General features: G+C 37.4%; 1 protein-coding gene across 2 annotated transcripts in view; it reads right to left on the bottom strand.

The window, feature by feature from the left end:
• syt2b (synaptotagmin IIb) overlaps nucleotides 1-19,018 on the bottom strand; it is a 49,579-nt gene extending 30,561 nt beyond the window's left edge. For both annotated transcript variants that reach the window (XM_055213485.2, XM_055213487.2), the window contains exon 1: nucleotides 18,589-19,018. The gene's annotated coding sequence lies outside the window, so the exon portion shown is untranslated. The remainder of the gene's footprint in view (nucleotides 1-18,588) is intronic.
• Nucleotides 19,019-23,205: the final 4,187 nt, after the last annotated feature.

The following is a 23,205-nucleotide window of genomic DNA, read 5'->3' as shown; positions in this document are numbered from 1 at the left end:
CAAAAATGTCCTTCGAAAAAATGTAATTATTGTTTTGATCAAAATTTGGTATTTTTTTTTAAAAAACTACCCATATTTGAGAAAAAATTTTTTTGAAAGCAGAGAGGGTCTTTCTTTCATTAGATATATTGTTTGTTTATATATTTAAAGAAGAACATTTTCTGGAAGGCATTAAACTTTTGTGAAAATCATTAAAAATGCTAGCGCTGGCTGGCATAAAAAAATGCCAGTGGGGAAAGAGTTAAAAAAGTGGGTGGATTTTTTTTATCATTGCAGGATGGTTGCCAAAACGCTTTTATAATAGGTGCAAAAACTTTAAGTGAAGTGTTATATAAGATGAAGCAGCACCATCAACAAACTGAAAAGCAAAATGTTGAAAATGTTTTTAGGTTTCCCAAACAATTCCCTCTTCTGCAACTGTTAAATAAATCATAATCTCACACCAAAGTCATGCCATCAATGTTAATGTGACTACTGTCTGTTGAACAAAGAGCAATGTTTTGAGAGCTTTACAGATCCAGAGGGCTTACAAATGTTTATGAATATTAAAATAAGAAAGGTAAAAGTATCTAAATAAATTGAAAAGTGCACAGAATTTACCTTCACTATTATACATGATCAACTAGAAGAGTGAATGTTAGATAAAGGTCTTAATAACGCTGTTGTCCAGCACATTGGTCATTAAAATATGAAAATATATTCAAATTTCCAACAGGGAGAAGAACCAGGTGCATTTCTCTTCTGTAATACTGCTCACAAAGGCAATAACATTCACATGAGCTGGAGAAGCAGATATAAATGGTTTAGTTCAGAAATCCTCAGGGGTGAATTATCTGCTTCAGGAATTACATCTCACTGCAAGCATAGCACTAAAACCAAGTTCAAGTCAACCTGCGTACATGAACACCTTTTAAAACTCTGTGCCATTTTGCGTTAAACATGTTTACATTATAACTAAATTTAACTAATCATGTTTTTCACAGATTACTGCTCTGTCATGACTATCATTAACCTGGAAGGTAACCGTCCGTATAAGAAAATAGTCTATGGTAACGCCATTTGCATTATGACTGTCTGAATTATGACAATAAAAGACTCACAATGAAGACATCTAAAGAGGGTCACACACCGGACAAGAAGCTCAGCGCCACGCCGCGTCGAGTCGCGTCTAGGACAACTCGGAGGTATCGTAAACCGGAAGTGCACATTAAATAGCGCGAGCTTAGTCAGATAGCGTCTACTTCAAAATGCAGAATATACGTTAGCAGCTAATGTTAATCGTTAATGATTTGGGACAAATATGATCTTATTTAATGTTAAACTATGTGAGTGGGGCTCTGTGGCGCGACAGGGATTTGAGCAACTATGAGTCGTAGCTGGGTGGCGTGGACATACGCCACCTGTCGACGCCGGTGTGCGTATACTCATAGAAAACAATGTGTTCGTGTGTACAAGTAATGTGCATAACGTAATAAGATTACTTTTCTGAAGTAACGTGTAAAGTAACACATTCCTTTATAAATGTACACATTAATATTTTAGTTACTTTTAAAAAAAGAATGCTAATTACTTGTCAGTTTAATTCACGCGATTTAAAACAAATATTGTACTGACTTAAACTGAACGTAGTCATGTAGAATGAATAATTAACATATTAATCCTGTCAACATGTCGATATTATACATATCAGTGTGTATGAAAACATAAGTTAATGTACATGTGGTACAACCACGCTTTGTGTAAAACACGCTCATATTCTCTACTGATGTTGTCTATTTACACATACAGACACATTTATAAATCAGTAAGCAGCAGATGCCCATACATATATTAAATACTGTGAATAAAAATACATAGATTTGAATAATTAATATGCACTCAAACAAGAGCCTAAAACTACTGTGATGGTGAAACAACCTAACAAGTAAAAAATCTGGTAAAACTCTCAGTTAATAAAACTCTGCTATCCAAAACATTAGTTTAGTTGTAGCATGCAAAATAAATGAAGACACACGCTGTGTGTGGAAAAACTCTCTCTAATACAAAAAAAGATCACAGAGTTATGAGTCACTTCACGCAGAGCTTTGTCAAGCGAGTCTTTTATTCAAATTTCTGATATTTTGTTGAAACAACCCGCTGTTTGATATAAAGTTAATGTGGTGCAATGTTTTATTATTAATATGCTATTGCACATGGATCTTCAACAGAGGGTCAGGACCCATTAGGGCTCTGTGGTGCACTGTAAACAAATGCAGCATTTTTGTCAAATTAACATATATTTTTATGCTACTTTAACTTAAAAAATTAAGTTGAACCATTTTAACTTGTTTTTATAAGTTATGTGAACTATTCACTGGTCAAAACTTAAAATAGTACATTGACTTGCAAAACTACGGAGCCCCTAAGGGGACATGGAGCAAAAATTAAATGAAGGTTAGTTTCGCGTGCCCACGTGAAACTATCGCGTGCTCACATGAAACTATCGCGTGCGCACGTGAAACTATCGCGTGCGCACGTGAAACTATCGCGTGCGCACGTGAAACTATCGCGTGTGAACATGAAACTATTGCGTGCACATGTGAAAATACCGCACGTGAAACTATCGCGTGCGCACGTGAAACTATTGTGTGCGCATGTGAAACTACCGCACGTGAAACTATCGCGTGCGCACATGAAACTTTCGCACGTGAGCACGCAAAACTAAACTTTACATTTTTTACTTCAATGTCACCTTAGGGGCTCGGTACAAAACCAAGTGGTTTAACTTTATGCTGCATATTTTACAATGTGTTATTATTGGGTGTCCTCCAAATATTGTTTGAATTAAAAAAATTGTGGAAAAACAAAATTAGGCATTAAACCAAAGTGCATTAATATGCTAATAATAAACATTAAATATGTTAATATTCTTGTAACATCATAAGAAAATATGAATATGTAAATCTATTCATACGGTATGCTTCATTTGATACAACCTGTACTGGGGGTCCCTGCTCGTTCTTTCTATCCTTTCTATCCATTCTATCCAGGTTGATAAAGTCTGATACACAATATTGTTACATTAATATATGATTTTTGTGTGACTATGTGCACATAAGTACAGGGAGATCAGTAAACAGGTAAAGGATGTTTAATGTTAAAGGGACATTTCACAAGACTTTTTTAAGATGTGAAATAAATCTTTGGTGTCCCCAGAGTACGTATGTGAAGTTTTAGCTCAAAATACCATATATATAATTTATTATAACATGTTAAAATTGCCACTTTGTAGATGTGTTCAAAAGTGTGTTGTTTTTGGGTGTCCTTTAAAATGCAAATGAGCTGATCTCTGCACTTAATGGCAGTGCTGTGGTTGGATAGTGCAGATTGAGGGGCGGTATTATCCCCTTCTGACATCACAATGGGAGCCACATTTCAATGAGCCATTTTCTCACATGCTTGCAGAGAACTAAGTTACTGGGTTGATCTTATTCACATTTTCTAGGTTAAAAGAAGCACTGAGGACCCAATTATAGCACTTTCAGATTTTCATGATATGTCCCCTTTAATGTACGTCATTGTAAGAGGTTTGGTAACTTTCAAAAAATAATCCAATGATAAATCTGTATTGTGTTATTACAAATAACATTATAAACTGCACTGGAGTTTGACTTTCCCATCTTATTTCTGACTCTCTGTTTCTATGTCTCTCTCTCTCTCTCTCTCTCTCTCTCTCTCTCTCTCGGCTCCTGCATACAATGCTGCAATGCAGGGGTTTAACAGGAAAGATAAAGCTAGAGGGCGCATTGAGCAAAGTGATATACAGACTCTCTCTCTCTCTCTCTCTCTCTCTCTCTCTCTCTCTCTCTCTCTCTCTCTCTCTGTTCATTAACACTGACAGCTCCACTATGTAAGCAGAAGTCCATCCTGCTTTTTATTCAACCATGCTGTGACCGATTCTTTAAATATGAAATACATGGAAAATAAAATCAATTATGGTGATTACCATATAATATAGGAACTATGCATTTTCTTTGCATAAAGGTTCATGTTTACTGTTAACTATGTGGACATTATGCTGGGTGACACCATCTCATATCTCCATGAATTTACATGACTTTCCAAGTTTGAGCTCTGACTTGTAGCCTTGTACCAAGAAGAAAGGTGAAGTTATATATTTTTTAAGTTAAGCATTTACACAGGATAGTGGAGAGGAAACAGGAAAGTGTTGGGTGGAGATGGGGAGCCTGACTGGCAAAGGACCTCAGAGACGAGACTTGAACTCGGGCGCCATGAGCACACTGGTGCTATATATTGGCGTACTAACCAGGGTGCTTTCGGTGCAGACAAAGTTATTATATTCAGCATTCCCACTATCATAACAACCAAGCAAAATACACTATCATTAACAAGCAAAATACAACACAGCCAGACGTGGCTGCAAGCGTAGCTTCTTATTCATAGCGCAAGCTCAATATGGTGGCAACATAAATAGCACCAACGCCCTCCAAAGGAAAACCCTTGTAGAAAAGCAAGTCAAATGCAGTGCATTATGACTCAGCATCAGATTTTCTGTTGTATGACGTTTTTATTACTCGGTGAGGTAATTGAATTGCTGAAGGGCTTCATTTATTCTGGGCTGCTGAAGTTTATCAGGAGGCGTCTTGCTTCAGTATCAGACCCCAGCAGCTTTGTTTCTTAATCGAAACTATTAGAATCAATATATGCTTCATGCAAAATTCAGCCTCGGGATTTTCCTGTTGAATGCCACGGGTAACTTAATAAAGCTGCTAATATACCTTTTTTATTCATATTAGCACACATTAAAAAGTTAATTCTACCATGATGTATAAATAATGGGTAATTTAATTTGAACAGATTGTTACTCTGTCTGCATTTCCACAAAGAGAATGAGATTCCTTTAAGCAAAACATAAGTTTGTTTTCACTTTTATCTTCTCATGTCGAGGTTAAATACAAACAGCAGTTTTGTGAATATTTGTAGAATATTTGTATGCATTTCTTTTGATGGCTGTGTTTATGAACCCTTTTGGGTTGTTGGTGATGTTTTCATCCATTATTGATTTTTTTAGTCTTAATTTGGCAAGAATTGTTTCTGTGTTTTAGCAAATTGAATTATTTTTGGTGACAATTCTTATATTGACACATATTTTGGGAAAATGCTTTGATTTTTTTTCATTGCTGTAAGAATGTATCAGATTAATATTTTTTTTTCAAATTTGTTTGCATAAATCTGTTAATCAACCTCGGTACTGATCAAAACTACCAAAAAAGTTTACAAAAAATCCATGATTTTAATTCTTTAATTGCCAAGTTCATAAGTAATGTCACTGATTCAGGGAAAAAATAAAATAACTGTAAATAAAAACTGATTGTGGACTGTATTTTTACCTTTTTCAAAGTCTTGGGTTAGTAAAAACATTGGCTTTGATGCATTTTTATGCATTTTTTTCTCACTCATTTGTTGTTCGTGGCTGTTTTTGCCCCATTGACTTCCATTATAACCATTTTTTTTTTATTGCAAAGCCATGTTTCTATTAATTCTCTATTAGACACTTTTAGTGGTCATTGGTCAATCATACATCATACATTTAAAGCTGTTTTCATTTTTATGTAATAACACAAGCTTCATCACAGTGTTACTATACAGACCACAGGATCAATATCAATATCAAGCTTCTGATTCAATGACTCTTCATGCACTGACCAGCAAACCATTGAAATATCTGACCACAGCATGTAAATCTGCTTTCTAAAATAATTTCATATCTTAATTAAGAGCAAAACATGCCACTTTTAAATATTTTCAAGCATGCAATATAAGCAATGCTGAGATGAGTCCACATCTTATTGACAATGGCTCTGTCATTTGAACTTTTCACTGTGGTACTGTCAATAAAGTTGTTTTGGTACGATTTGTATCGTGTAAAGGATCTGGACAAAATATTACTGTCGTAAATTTATTTATTTTGCCTATACATATAGATTACTAATACTTTTTTCGAGGGCGCTCGATGCAAAGTTTGTCACACCATGTATTTAGCCCGTCATGTGTGTGGTTCGTAATTTCAAAATGTGTTTTGCGTGTCGAGTGATCCTGTGTGCATCACGTGTCTTGTCAAAATAAGTGCCTGCTGCAGACGCGTCTAGGTGACCAGATTTTTAAAATGAAAACCGGGGACATTTCCTAGTTCAATTGTCAAAATATCATTAAAATCTCATTAGTTGGTATCTATGAAATAAAAAATGGGGACAAAATGTTTTTTGAAGATTGTCTTCTTTTTATTGTTGTGGGTTCACTGCAAAAATGACTTACTTAATAGTATTTTGTCTTGTTTTTAGTACAAATATCTAAAAATTCTTGATAAGCAAAATCCCCTAACAAAAAATCTAGCTTTAAGACAAAAAAACAATAAATTGAAGTGAATTTGTGCTTAAAAAATCTGCCAATGGGGTAGGACATTTTTATTTAATTAAGTGTTGGCAGATTATTTTTGCTTGTTTTCAGCACAAATTGGATATTTTCAGTCTAAAAACTAGAATTTTTTGATATTTGTACTGAAAACAAGAAAAAAATACTAATAAGAAAGTCATGTTTTGCAGTGTTTCTAATTCAATTAATTGAACAATTTCTGTAGCCTAAATCATTTTTTTGAGACATACTTCATCAAACATTACTTCTAAGGTTCTACTTCAGCTTATTTCATAGCATTGTAAATGTGAAGAACAGAAGGAATAATGCAAAATGTAAACATAATAACGTTAGCCTACACAAAACAAATGTTTAGTACCATGCTGTGATCAGTTCACTTCATCGGTTTATTACTTCAATTTAACAGGAGTAGTAAGTACCTTTACCCCGATAACTTTGACAGTTTTCATATCTTATGATAACTTGATGACGCGTTCTCATGTGTCTCGTAGTAAATTCTTCTTCGCTAGAGCAGTGACGCGAAACCAAGTAGCTCGCGGCCCCCTCTGCTGGTGAAAATTATCATTACATGATTGCTCCGGTCTGGTACTACAAAGGCTACATGTTGATCGGGTTTTTCTGTGTTTTTGCTGGTTGTTTTGGACGTGCTGTAAAACGGGGAGATATCCAGGGACTGCTCCAGTTGGGGACAGAACACCAAAAAACGGGACTGTCCCCGCAAAACGGGGGCGTCTGGTCACCTTAGTCTAAAGGGTTTATGATAAAAGAGATGTCCGCGTTTGCCAGATACTCGCACAATCTCATGCGTAATCAAAGTTTACTGTTAAGGGAGTTTCTTGCGTTATTTCATGAACGTGAGCGTCTCTTTAATCAAAACGGTTTTGACAAGTGTGCGGCAGCACTTATTGTGACAAAACACGTGATGCACATGGTTCACATGACGCAACAAACACATATTTTGAAAACGCTAGCAACACACATGACACTCCCAACACTTATTTTGAATTTAGCGACCCTCGAATAAGCAGTCACAAGCCGCCACCGAACTATATTATCAGTGGTGTATGAACCGTATTGCTTTTATAATCGTAGATTGAGCTGTTTATATCTACATACATCACGTATCCACTTACATGGAAGTCACCATTTTGCCCCGCCATGTTAGCCCAAAAGGACAAACTGCTCTACACAGCGCTTTTTGCCACTACGTTGTTTTAGACGATGACAAATTTGGCCTGCGGCGGCTACCGTAGCTTCTCTTTGCGTTTCAAAAGGGAGCGGTAAGCTGTGGACTGAGCCGTTGGCTGCAATACACAATCTCACCACTAAATGCTGCTAAAAATCTACACACTTGACCTTTAATTACATTACCACATTATATAAAACTACTAAACTGTTTACTAAACCATTAATATGACATAATGGGCTAACAGATTTGGTCAATTGTGTCATTTAGACCCTGTTCGTGTCCTTCCTCTTAGCATTGTACTGTACAATTATTTAGTTACAATGACATGTATTGTATATCTGTCATCTCTGAAAAACTTTTGGGCCATTTTTGAGCATCACGATTCACCAGAAATCTCCACAAAGTCTTGGACTGAAGGGAAGGGATGTCAAAACTTATTGATCCCTTCATTAAAAGTAATGGGGTCATATTTCTCATATCTGAAGTTGACAGCTGTTGTTTCTTTATTTACTTTTCAGATTGGCCAAACTGACGTCTGAACCGGCAGGCGATGTGAGCCCGGCTGTGTTTCCCACACACTGCAGAATAAACCTGATAGATCTGATGGCCATGTCAAAATTTTGATATGTTGTGGAAAAGTAAAAATGGGTAAAATATTTCTGATGAATAGATTTGAGGAGGCAGTAACTTTTAAAACAGTCTTAGAATTGGACAGGTTTGTTTGATGCATAACTTAACATTTTAAGAAAACAAACCTAACACAGCTGGTGAGATTTCAATCATAAGGAAAAATGCTTACGCAAAAACCCTCAATCTCTGTAATTCTCCATCTCTGTACACGCCTGTGAGTTTTTCTGTCATCTCCCTGTCAAATACTGTAAGTCCAATCCTTTTGGGATTTTTCTGGAAAGTTTTAGGTGGCTGTTAGCAAGCATTACTAATTTTATCTGCACTTTTTCTGTCACCATCATCTGGGATTTAAACAATGCCGTTTACACTTTTAGTAAATATCTGACTGGCTTTCTCGTAGTCTCTGTACATTTGAGTCTTTTTAAAGACTTCAACATGCACTTAGTTTCGATGGAGCCGAACATCGGGCACCTGTGGGGCGAGTCACGGCCTCACAGTAAGAGATCGACTTTGTGTAACCAGACCGCTCTCTCTTCTGCACTGCGTTTCTTTCTCCCGTGAAGGTCGAACGAATTAGGTCAGTCAGAAACTCTGGCCCATATCCAGACTCTCTGAAGACCTTTCAAATGACTCGCATCAGGGCTTCAATGCACCTCCATCAAGAACCGCTCTGATCTCCAGGCCAGGTAGCATCATGGAGTGCTTATTTATTTGCATAAAACTAGCACTGTGATCAATATGTTAAATATGAGAGTTGAGTCTATGGTCCAGTCAACTTTGGTTGCAATAGTCTAAAGGTTGAGTGTGTGATGTACTTTAATAAATCCACACTTTTGTTTCCCCACAGGTGCCTGAAATAGTTTGATCGACTGGTGCACATTTCGGAGGGTGGATATTCTTTGCCCCAAAGCAAAGAGGATCATTAAAATGATTCAGATCTAGGCCAGTGTGAGTAAGTACCCCAAAAAAAGGCCCGACCCACAGAGAAACTAGCTTTGTGATGGATCACCTGCACCGGTGCACCGTCTCTCCTGCTTCATAACCTGTAGTAAAAAATAACTCTTTAATTCTGCTTTGATTCAGAAAAATTTGAGGAATGAAACTAAATGAATTGTTTGACTATTCTTCAGGTGTATCAAATGAGACAATTGTTGACATTTAGCAATACTATACAGCTATAAAGTTCACGTGGAAGGCAAGGCTCGCACAATTTGGTCATAAGTAACAAAACAATCTGAGCATAGTTAAGATGATATTGTTAAAATCTGTATTGTAAGACTACCGGAGTTGAACATCGACAAAAGTATCCAATGCACTGCATGCAATCACTGTGTAAATTACAAAAACTGCTTTCACACACTGGTAAAATAAAGTTAAGAGCTTATGTGCATCTCCATAACTGAGTCTGATGCGATATGCATCTCGATGCATAGCCTACAATACAATACATTAAAGAAACATGAAGCAGCTACACGATGCGCTCCTAATTTTGATTCGGTCAAACACAATTTAATTTAATGCAGTATGATGCAATGAAAAGATATGATGCTATGCAATTAAATGTAGTACAGATAGTTTACTTTTATTTCTGTGTTTTTGTGCAAATTATAAATGAACTTGAGTGTCTTCTGATTTTTAACACATGACCTTCTGACAAACAGGCCTTAAAAGTGCAAAAAACCCCACACCTTTAACAGCTCATATATTTAACAGTAAAACAATTTGTTTAGGGTTGTAACGGTACGAGATTTTCACGGTATGATAATCGTCTCACGGTTTCATGGTATATGCTATTAAACAATCATTAATTATATAATCATCAACAATGACCCTTAAATGAATAAAAACATATGAACATTTTGGGATGAACATATGGTTTATTGCAGGGCTAGTCAACTGGCGGGCCAAATGCGGCCCTCCAATCACCTTCATCCGGCACTCCGGTCTTCTTTGTATGTTTTAAAATTAGCGTGGTTACTTTTACCTTTCCACTGTACATGACAAATAACGGCAGATAAACCGGAAGGAGATTCAGAGATGGGCTGCGTGGGGTGCCAACCATATAATGTCTGTGATGCCAATCTGCGGATGCGTAATTATCAGACCCAATTTGAGGTTTGGATGCATAAAAAATTTAACTTGTGCGACTAAACCGCGTGACACGCTGACCGGAAGTGATGTATTTCAGTGTGTTCCTTCCAATCAAAACACTGTGTGCAGGGTGAAAATTATTTTTTGATTAACATTTGATTAACTAACAGTAACACTTGAATCCCTTAAAAACTATTGATTTCTGATAAAAAAATTAATAAGTATAAATCCATACGTAGATAAAAGGCTCTTGCCTTGACACAGATTTACGATTAAACTGACATTTCATTACGACTGCCACTAGGAGGCAAACTCTGATCGTTGTGTCTGAATGTAATGTACAATGGAAAGGCGGTTTATCTTATATATCTTTAAAAGATTTTAAAAAATATATATTTTAGTCATTAGGAGAAGACTGGCTATATGTTGTGAATACTTGAAAATTTTAAAATGCAGTATTTTTATTTATGACCTATAACAAATATATATATATATATATATATATATATATATATATATATTATCAAAGTAAAAAATATATAAAAGGTAAAAACAGGGGTAAAAGTTTGGCCTGCGTCATATTTACAATTTTAAATTCTTAAACATTTTTATGAAAGTATGAGTCTGCCTTTAGAATAAAATAAAACTGCACATCTCCAATTTAAACAAAATAATAAGTTCTTTCTCTGTAGATTAGACAAGAATAAACCAAACTGTCCTTCCTCGTGAACAGCATAAATGGGAGAGCAAAAAGTGCAGGGTCATGTTCGTGTATTCCCACATTGCAGATTTTAAAGAGATTAGAATTTGATTTGAGATCTGACATTTTCTCAAGACCATTTTTTGATGGTCTTGTCTTGGTCTCAACTGTCTTTAGTCTTCCCTCAAAATCTTCCTCTAGTCTTGGTCTCGGTTTAGGTGGTCTCGACTACAACACTGCCCCTAACCATTACAATAAAACAACTAACACTGATTTTAAGTCAGCAAAAAGGGCCAAATGTCTGCTGTCAGGCCACCAATGACAGATCACCACCAGGGGGCAGCAGAGAAATACAATTGAGAATACATCTCATTAAATGCTCTCTCTCTCTCTCTCTCTCTCTCTCTCTCTCTCTCTCTCTCTCTCTCTTTTATTGGCTTATGGTTCTATGTGGTAATTTGCTCATGACTGCAGTAAGCATCATCCATCATTTGTTAATTAGAAAACATAAGAATGAACGCTGAATATAAACAGAGAGCTAAACCTGCGTGCGGTTGTAACAACTTTTCATGCTTGATGTTGCTAAAATAGTTTTAAATATTTAAGAGTTTGATTCAACCTTGCAAATGAGCTCAGTGAAACAATTACTGTATTTTTTATTATAATCTCTTGTGCTAAATAATGCATGCTGTGGTTATGAAATCAGAATAATAAAGTGGTTTTCATTAAGTGTGGTATATTGTTCATGTAAAGATACCTCACTTATCATACAAACAGCTCTGGTTTCACATCTGATGGGAACTTAATTACGTTACTTAACTGAGGTTTTGCTCGTTAGTGGTTAAGCTGGTAGGTTAAGTTGAAAAGTTTTGTGTGATGTGTTTCATCCATCATGCGTCTCTCTTGTATCAGTCAGAAGTATTTGGTCTGAAATGCTTTAGTTGCATGTAATAGTTGTTATGTTTTCCTCACTGTGAGTAATTTACAGCATCCGCATGTCACTCATTGTGAAGTTGAGTGATCATGACAACAAATTTGAGTAGCAAATAAGCAGCAGCCAATAGTGGTGCATATACAGGAATCACATGATCTGCCCCCTGATACGGCTGGACAGGTGTAACTCTCTCTCTCTCTCTCTCTCTCTCTCTCTCTCTCTCTCTCTCTCTCTCTCTCTCTCTCTCACACACACACACACACACACACACACACACACACGCCCACTGTGTAATTTAATAACACGCTCTTGAGCTCAGTTTGTCTTAAAGGCAAACTTGGTCGTAAAAGGTGTGTGCGCGTGTGTGTGTGTCTGCGTGTGTGTGTGTGTGTGTGTGTGTGTGTGTGTGTTAGCCTAAGGCGCTGTGGCTCACAGTTATCCACACATTTCCTCACATTCACACCTCATTGTACAGCACTGCCGCTACACCTGACAGCTCACTGCTGCAAGATTTTCTTATTGCGATGCAACATATTACTTTTTATATAAATAAAACACGTTACATTAAACATAAAGACAGGATTTCTTCATTGATAACAGTCATTTTACTTTTAGATAAGATTTTATATGAGCAGATTTTGAATGAAAAAAAAGGGTAAACTTTTGTCCAATAGGAGTCAAGAAAACTGTATCAAAACTTAAACTACTCAACCCTGTCATAAAAACTGAATAATTGTATCTGCTTATTGCTCTTTATAGTCAGTGGCGGCTCGTGCTTATTCAAAATAAGTATTCGGAGTGTCATGCGTGGTTCGTAATTTCAAAATATGTGTTCTGCGCGTCGAGTGACCTTATGGGCATCACATGTTTTGGCAAAATAAGACTGTCACACAAACATATCAAACTCTACATTTTGACAAAACATGTGATGCACATAAGGTCACTCGACACGCAGAACACATATTTTGAAATGACGAACCACGCATGACACTCCGAACACTTATTTTGAATAAGCACGAGCCGCCACTGACTATAACCGCACAGACGCGTCAAAACCGTTTATGATAAAAGAGATGCTTACGTTCACAAAATACACGCAAGACACTCCCTTAACACTAATTCAATTCAATTTTATTTATATAGCGCTTGTCACAATTGGTAATTGTTTCAAAGCAGCTGTACATTAATAGAAGCAGTGAAAAGCACAGAAAATCGACAGATAGCATAACATAATACACGATAGCATAAGCAGCTAAATTTGCTGTGGCTATGAATCCACATAATAAGCGAGCGTATTACTAATGTAACATAAAGAATAGGGCGCTAAGTTAAGCCAAAGATGGCTGCCTCCCCGGGTTGAAAAAACCCCTAGGAGAAAAAAACCCGGACTTTTTTGCTGGGGGAAAAAAGTCCTAGGAGGGAAAAACCCTTGTAAACACATGTAAACGGATATGGAGGTTAAGCAGGTTCTGTCGGTGGTCGTTGTTAAGGTATCAGCTGGGCATCACGTTGAAGGACAGCCAGTAAACTTTGATTACACATGAGATTATCTGGCAAACGTGAGCGTCTCTTTTATCATAAACCCTTTAGATGCATCTGCATCAGGCACTTATTTTGATAAGACACGTGATGCACATAAGTTCACTCCACGCGCCGAACACATATTTTGAAAAGACGAACCACACACATGACAGGCTACATACATGTTGTGACCAACTTCGCATTGAGTGCCCTCGAAAAAAGAAGTCACAGGCCACCACTGTTTATAATGTAAATTACATATAGTAAAATATAGAATAGCAATGATGCTGGGACACTTATAATAGAGACACAAGAACAGGTTAGCTTGCAATTGCAATTTATTGAAGCATTTGCTGTTCTTTCATTCTTTTAATTGCATTTTCTTTCATTTTTTACTTCACATTTCATTCCTTCTGTAAAATTAGTCTGAATGAGCAACTGTACCCGAGGGAGGCAAATGGTCAGTTTGGTCAAATAAAATGGCTTTCTTGCTCACACAAACTGATTTAGTCAGCATGTTATAACCTGTCTCAGCTTCAGGACACTAAATCTACCAACCCAGCACCTCACTAAAATATGACATTCACTGCGACTGTCACACAAACATATCAAACTCTATTTCTGCTTCATCATCACTCCTGGAAACCCAACAGACAGGACGGACGAGCGCTGAAATGTGACCTCAAGCGTGCGAGGCCTTCACTAAAGCCTGAAGAGACAATCATATCCATTAGGACAGAAAACAAACTCAAAGCAAGCGCTTCCCTTTTGTCGTGTCACATGAATGAAAGAATGAACAGATGTAGCGATCAGAAAAATGGACGCGTCTGAGCTCCTGAATGTGGTAAGGGTGAAAAGAATTGCTTTTCTGCATTGTGTGCAGTCAGAGTTTATGAAGCTGTTACATCAAGAGTGATGGATGTGACATCTGAGATGTTGTTAAAGCAAAACTGCATTTGAGTCAGGAGAGAGAGAGAGAGAGAGAGAGAGAGAGAGAGAGAGAGAGAGAGAGAGAGAGAGAGAGAGAGAGAGAGAGAGACTACTACCACACCTGTACTACGCAGTTTAAAATGCAGATGAATTAAAAAAAAAGTGTTTAAAAAACAGCCAGCATCTACATTTCACATCATAGCAAAACATTCATCATTCCTGTAATTTGTTTCCAGAGTTGTTAAAATAATATATTGAGTTTGAGAATTATGTCCTCATTGTAGCATAATATGTTATAATATACTGTACAGTGGTCAACCAATTTGGGTTTTTAAATGTCTGTCATCAATATCTGGACAGCTAAATAATAATGTAATGTAATATAATATATTATACCACAAGGCTGTTAAATGCTTCATTATGATTGGTTGACACACGTTCTAAGGGTGTGCATTATTTTTCCGTAAACGCACACCTACACTGTAGGGATGGGACGGTATGAAATTTTCATATCATTATTATAGTGACCAAAGTTATCACGGTTATCAATATTATCATGGTTTTGTTAAAATGAAACGGAAATGTTTAAAAAGAACTGATACACACACTAAAAACATTTTTTTTTTTTTTTTTTGAAAATCACAATTTAATATTTCATGTCCCTGAAATTATTTCTGTGGTAAAAAATCTGTCTAATAAGTTTACCGTGAATAAATACATTAACCCTTAAATGCCTTCTTGTGCAAAAAAATATGTTGCATGTGAGCGCCTGCATCAAACTGATTCTGGCTGGACAGGATTTACAGCGAGTTTTCAAAATCACGGTAATCAAACACGGTTGTAATGATAATTAAATTTTACAGTAATACTAACTGTCAGGACATTTTACCGTGGTTAATCGTGAAACCGGTAATCGTCCCACCCTACTACACTGTAAAAAAAATAAATGCTTGATATACTTAAAAATATAGTGCATCATTTTTGCACCCACTTTTTAAGTAGGTTTTACTTTTATTTTTTTCAGTGTATGATGTAGTTCCAGGTCTGACGACCACATTACAGTTACATATCACTACGCCAAGTTTGTAAGGAATAATTGAGCCATTGAATTATAAGAAAATAATGCACACCCAAGGTGCAATTCGGCACGACGCGACGCGTTACACAGCGGGTGTGCATTATTTTCAAATAATTCAAAGGACCAGAGTCAATTATTCCTCTTATACCACGGTTACCACAAACATTGCTCTGGTGCCTATTTTAAGGACATTTGACAAGTTATGTGTGCGTTTATCAGAAATTAATGCATACCGACGGAATATTTCTCAGCCAATCAGAATACAGCATTCAACAGACCCGTGATATAAAACTGAAATAACAGATTTATTAAATTTCAATAAAAAGCGTTAAAAAATAAAAATAAATTGAAATTATTAAAGGTGCAGTGTGTAACTTTTAAAGGATCTCTTGACAGAAATGCAAAATAATATACAAAGCTATATTTTCAGGGGTGTATAAAGACCTTTTTACAATGAACCGTTAAGTTTTTATTGCCTTATGAGACGTTTTTATTTACGTACACCGAGGGTCCCCTTACGTGGAAGTCGCCATTTTGTGGCGCCATGTTTCTACAGAAGCCCACTTTTTTACTAAGTTGTCTCCGACGATGACATTTTCCTGATGGCGGCTACCGTAGCTTCTCTATGCGTTTCAAAAGCGATGGGTGAGCAGTGGACTGAGCCGTTGGATGCAATTCACAACCTCACCACTAGATGCATCTAAAATTTACACACTGCACCTTTAAAATATTTTTTTAATTGCATGCGTGTTCAATTTTGTTTTTGTTTAATTTCTGATAATATAAAACTAATACACATTAATGCATAAATAATGATGACATTTAATACACAATGTAACGGCCCGTCTGCATTACCACCCCGTTGTCATTTATTCATAATATAATATAATATAATATAATATAATATAATATAAGTATATTTTTAGCAATAGTCAAACAATACATTTATTTAATGGTAAAAATAATAAATTTTTCTTTAATGCCAAAAATCATTAAAGAATGTAAAGATCATGTTTAATGAAGATATTTTGTACATTTCCTACCGTAAATATATTGAAACTTTATTTTTGTGAGTGGATGCAATTGGTAAAGACATCAATTGGACAACTTTAAAGGCAATTTTTGTAATATTCTTTTTTTGGGCATCCTCAGAATGCAGAATTTTAAATAGTTGTATCTTGGCCAAATACTTAAAAAACCTCATAAAAAACACAAATCAATGGAAAGCTTATTTATTCAGCTTTCAGATGATGTATAAATAAATAAATGACCATTATGACTGGTTTTGTGGTCCATGGTCACATTTATGAAACTAATACAAATCAGATCTACCACTTTTAAACATTGGCCATGCATATGTGATTATAAATACTGTCCAGTTACTCAGCCTGGCTGATATATTAGTCTGTCTCTAATGGTATATATTCTTATAAATGCATGCTAATAGTTTTGTACTTAATTTAGTATTGTTTATACACTCTGATGGTTAAGGTTGACTAAGCAAATTCTTATCCGATGCCGCATGAGCCTTTTGAGGGTAAATACATCCTCCTGAGCTTAAAAGAAAATAAAACATTTACTGTCTATTGACTGTCATTTCAACCATGTTGATTTAAAGACACACTGGGATACTCTCATCACACTTCATATGGATGCGTACCAGAACAACACGTTTACAACAGGCAGAGACCATCCAATTTCATGAGCCATCAAACAGATATCCACCTTTAATACGTACAGCACCCCAGAGAGCAGGACATACAGAGAACAACAAGGTTAACATCAGTTCAGATCTCATCCTGGTATCACAATTAAGGCAAACCTGCAAGATTGCACGCAAAATGCAGAGAAGACCAAATTAAACATCCCCAACTTCACAACCCCCATGTGATGCTGTAATAGCGCATTATGAGATTTTTAATACAGCACCAATGTTACCAAAATCCTTTACCATGAAACAGGAAAAATAGACAATGTTTTTCCTCTGACATTACCGGCCGCTGTACAGCAGTACGGCACTAAGATTTATTACAGTAAAGGAGAAACTGTTTCTCCTCATTGCACAAACTCCTGATACAGCCCAAGCGTATGTCCGTGAGCGATGCGGCGAGCCTCCTCTGCCTCACCTCTGTTTTCAGAAGAGCGAGGTCTACCCTTCATCTAAATGAGTGCTTTTAATATCTGGAGCTCTCAAGGACCGACCCGAGCGCTGCGGCCCAGGACACCTCCCTGCTATCCATCTCCCATTTTTCTCAGACTTACACACATGAGATTACTCCTTCAGTTGCTTTTTTCTGTTATTATGCCTGCTGGGATGTCTTTAATCTCTGTTACTGTAATGGTGCATGTGGCACCAATGAAAAAAAGCACACAGCGTTCGACTTTTGTCGCTGACCTCAGTCCTTTCTTGAGGAACATAATGCAAACGCGTTAAAGTGGACACTATAAAGAATAAAAATACGGTTTACTTCAGAAATACAATCAAGGTAATGAAGTTCATAAGACGCAATTCTTTCTGAAAGCAGACGTGGCAAGTAAACCTGCAATGCTGTGGGTGAAAACAGCATCATCAGCAAAAAGGTTCAACAATCAGCAAGTCCACATCCAGTAACAAGCTCTCAGCTGGATGTCAACCATCTCTGGGTCAATACTGCTCTTAATAATTCATCAGGGCTTCCTTGGGACTATTCTGTAGTATTTCAATACACATGCACAGTATAGAAACCATCAAGGTGATATAAAAGCATTTTTGGGGAAAAAAAACTAGAAAGTAGAAGTAAATACTGTAAAATATCATCATCATCTTTTTGTCTACACACATTTAAGTTCGACTTACAAGTTCTGCGCACATTGGCCACTATTATGTAATGTGATACTGCAGCACTAGGACGCTGCACGCACTCAACTGCGCGCTGGGAAAGTTACAAAGATCTCCTCTTTACTACACACCTTTCACCATAAACCTCTTGTCAGCATCACAGCGCGAACACATTTACAATCATATCAGCGTTAGGAAGCTTGACGTGTTTAAACGCATTGCATAAACTGCACGCCTTGCTGTAAAAGATGAGTACAGTACTTACCTTTGTACCGTGCGTATCCTCCGCGGAGATGTACTGCACCAAGAGGAGAATGCTGGTGGTGGGAGGAGAAGGGAGGGGAGGGGTGCAGATGAACCAAACTTCGCAGGGCACTCGGGGAATAAAAGTGACAATAATCAGGACTTTGGCTTATCCTCTTCTGGCTTTGTTGGTAATGTCTGGACAGACGTACAGCTGTCTTCTTCTGCGCGCTCACGCGCACCCGCACACAATAGCTCGGATCGGGACAGATGCGGTGATGCTCTCATGCGCGCGCACACATTTGCCAGCTTCACACCCTGCAATCGTTGCTCAGCACCGTTTTACTGCTGTATTTCCCGGCACTGCGCCGTCATTGGCTCATACGCGGCTCAACAAAACGCCTCCCGTTTCTAATTGGCCGAAGGTGAGATATTTCATGGAATGCCCTGGACACCCATCCCCACCCCCCGGCTCTTTAAAACCCACATTGAGAATGCTGAGCTGTGAAAATCAGGAGGAGCGATAGGAAGAGAAGGGATGGAGCGGTGAAAGCGCGTGAGGGTGGAGGCGCGGTCACAAGTAAACGAGAAAAGCGGAAGGTGGGGGCGTTCACGCAGTAGCTACCTTTTCGTTTGTTTTAACTGTTGGTCTATAATGCACACATGCGGCAGACTGTGTAACGCGCAATGAACGCCGCGTTTTATACGTCAAGTTTCCAGATTCGTGCGTTCAGTTCCACTTGCTCTTTATAACCCAAGAACGCCGCTCCTTTTGAGTTTGGCAGTCAATTCCCTCCAGGCCCCGCCCACCATCCTTCTTGCGTTGGGACGTCCGGGTCATTTTGGCTCAGTGAGTCATTTCCAACAAATCGATTCACCTATTCATCAACGAGCCATAATTCAAAGACAGATGCTTACTGTATTGGGGGTTCTCTTAGACATTTTACGCGTTGTTTTGTAGGCTTAAAGAAATAGTTCACCCAAAAATGAAATTTCTGTCATAATTTGGTCATCCTCATGTTGTTTTAATCCTGTATGGAAAAAAAATATTTTGATAAATGATGGCACAGCTGATGGTAACCACCATTGACTTCCATAGTAGGAAAAACAAATATGGTGGAATTCAACTGTGTGCTTACCATCATTATTCAAAATATCTTCTTCATCATTTATCACAAATTCACAATACATCCATATTTTTTATTTTCCTACTTTTTGGGTGAACTATCCCTTCAACAGATAAATAACACTAAGAATCAAATTCAGTGTTTTGGAAACAAATCTGGCTACAATTAATGATTCCAATAGGACATAATGAAATGGTTTTCCCCAAGATAAAAGCTTTTGGATCAGTTAGACTATGTGCTTATTCAATTTATTGGATGGACATGTTTCTATCCCATAAGGCCATAATGGGTGAAGGGCTGCCAATTTTAAAAAGTGAATGATTTTAAAATACCAGGAAATTGTGAGCCAGTTTTTTTTTAAGTCTAATATCAATAAATATGTTTCACATCTCTACTGGATACGCACCAAAGCTCCGGTGCAGATCCGTTGCAGATCCGGCCTGGAGTCATCTGCTGTCTACATATAGTATGTTTACATAGTGAACCCACACATCCTATTAGACTATAAGTTACCATTTCAACTAAAAAGCAGAACTTTATCTCAATCAGTAGGTTGTCAAAGTATGCAGTTTCAGACAGAGTTGTGATGTTTGGGTCAGACAGACAGGTGATGTTTTTTTTTGATCCTGTGGCGCTCCAGTAAATATATTCAATAAGGCTCAGACTTCATCCTGCTGTGCACCAGCATCACGTATCTTAATGTGCTGTATATAAATTATTGAAGAGTGATGGGACTCGCTCTCCAACACAGCATCTCCTTCACACACTCCAGAAGTTCAGAATAAAACCAGCATTTTATGGTCACTGAAGTCTTTCCTCACATTGTCTCATGTGTTGCGCGAAGAGGTGCTGGTGGAGAGCTGTACGATACACATCAACCAAATGGTGTCACTCCTCCACCCCTTTAAATCCATCTTTACTTTCAGTCTGGTGCCTCAATACTAATTAAATGGGTTTGATCGGGTCCAATCCGTCAACATCTAAAATCAATGAAATAAAGTCAGGCAGCCATGTACGGGGCCGCTTCGCCTGGGTGCTTTTAACAGTGAATGCACACTGAGACTGGAGACTTAAATTTCCATATAGGTTTATGCTATATCAAAATATGCATTTTGATGCACATGTCAATTCATATCTAATATATAGATTCAGGTCTGATAGATGCGAGTGTACAAGCATTTAAAACAAACCTGAGCTATAGATTGTCTAAACTTGCAGAACATATTATAAAAATTTACAAATAACCTATACGGTCTTGTGTAATGTCACTGGGTTGTTGTTGTTTTTTTTGGGGGGGGGGATGTCACAGGAGCAGAATAGAAAGTGCAGGGCCCGTGATTCGATTAGATTCATTATTACTGATGCAGTAGCAGAGTCTTTCAGGCTGTGGCAGATGTCCAAGTCATCCTGTTTCTGTGCCTGCAGAGCTATGCTTGGCATAGTCGAATGCAGCTTTTGGCCAACACGATATATATGACTGGAAAAACACAGACTCCATGACAGGGCAAGAATTCTTCAGATGTTTGAAGAGAAGAGTGGCACCACTTATTTTTTTAAACATATTTATATAAAAGGTAGCTAGTGATCAGATTCAAGCTATTACAATGTCCTGCACTTAATTATGTTGGTTTATAAGGGCCCAAATCTCAATATTATGCAAACTGGGAATACACTAAAACAAATAATACGCTGGATTTACTTAAACATATAGTTAAAATTTCAAGTAAAACTTACTTAAAGTGGATGCAAAAATTATGCACTATATTTTTAAGTAAATCCAGCGTATACTTTTTTCAGGCATTTTCAAAATCCCTACCTCTAGCCCAAAACTTCAATCCTTTCATAGTGGTAACATGTGACTTAGTATACTGTGTCTTATTAAAGGTACACTCTTGACAAAAAAATGCACTGATTATATACATAACCATATTATCAGTGTTGTAAAAAGATCTCACATAAACCATTATGGTATATTTTATTACCTTAGAATGAGCCATTTTTATCTACATACACCGCGGGTCCCTTTACATCGCCATCATGTTTCTACAGTAGCCCTAATCTGACAAATCACACTCACCTAAAGGATTATTAGGAACACCTGTTTAATTTCTCATTAATGTAATGGTGTGGGGGATGTTTTTTTGGCACACTTTAGGCCCCTTAGTGCCAAAATTGGGCATCGTTTAAATGCCACGGCCTACCTGAGGATTGTTTCTGACCATGTGCATCCCTTTATGACCAACATGTACTCATCCTCTGATGGCTACTTCCAGCAGGATAATGCACCATGTCACAAAGCTCGAATCATTTCAAATTGAACATGACAATGAGTTCACTGTACTATAATGGCCCCCACAGTCACCAGATCTCAACCCAATGGAGCATCTTTGGGATGTGGTGGAACGGGAGCTTCGTGCCCTCGATGTGCATCCCACAAATCTCCATCAACTGCAAGATGCTATCCTATCAATATGGGCCAACATTTCTAAAGAATGATTTCAGCACCTTGTTGAATCAATGCCACATTAAGGCAGTTTTTAAGGCGAAAAAGGGTCAAACACAGTATTAGTATGGTGTTCCTAATAATCCTTTAGGTGAGCGTATGTTGTCACTTGTCACTATGTTGTCTCAGACAATGACATGTTTGTCCTGTGGCGGCTACCGTAGCTTCTCTTTGCGTTTCGAAAGGGAGGGGTGAGCTGAGCCGGTGTATGCAATTCACAGTCTCACCACTAGAGGCCACTAAAAACCTACACACAATTGCAGCATTTCAGTCATAAAAATCATGAAACTGTTGCAATCATCCAGAACACCCATCTAGTACACCCTATGGCCTAGTCACCATGCAGATTACCCTAGCAACTGTCTCAAAACTGCCTAGCAACCACCTATGGTACTTTAATTCTTTCTCCCAAGTACTAAAATAACAGTAGGAGCATCTAACCTTTAAACTTTAGTCTGAACCCAAGACATATTCAAATTAAACAGTATTATTATCAAGGCTGTACGTGCAGGGAATGCTTCTGAAATTCTTTCATCACTCTAAAGAACCACTAATGTCATTTCTCATTGAGTTTTCAAATGAAGTTAAGTGCTGCATGTACAGTAGTTGTGCTTCTCTATGCCATTAAACCTCACTGCAGAAGACAAAACAGACATCATTTGTTTGTCCAGCTGCCGTGTCACAATATTGAATGACAAGCACTGAAACCCTGATTCAATAAACGTTGTTTTGTTTGGGATGCTGCGTGTTATCAGATTACAGATGATCACAATAGGATTGCTATTGAAATTAGTTTTGTATTTGCAGGTTTATGCATGTGAAAGTTTTGCATGTTAAAGTTAGGAGTACATTAAGCAGAACTACATTTGTGGGATAAACATGGCCATAACTGCAAGGTATGCTTAAATGATATTAAATAATAGCACTAGAGGCTAAATAATATAGGAATGATATAAAACTGGATTCCTTTCTTCGGTAACTTTATTCCCAAAATCCGGCTTATTCATTC

The sequence above is a fragment of the Misgurnus anguillicaudatus genome, chromosome 8 (assembly GCF_027580225.2).
Source record: "Misgurnus anguillicaudatus chromosome 8, ASM2758022v2, whole genome shotgun sequence".
NCBI classification, from domain to species: Eukaryota; Metazoa; Chordata; class Actinopteri; order Cypriniformes; family Cobitidae; genus Misgurnus; species Misgurnus anguillicaudatus.
Note: the sequence above shows the minus strand (reverse complement) of the source record. Positions and strands in the feature narration are given on the sequence as shown.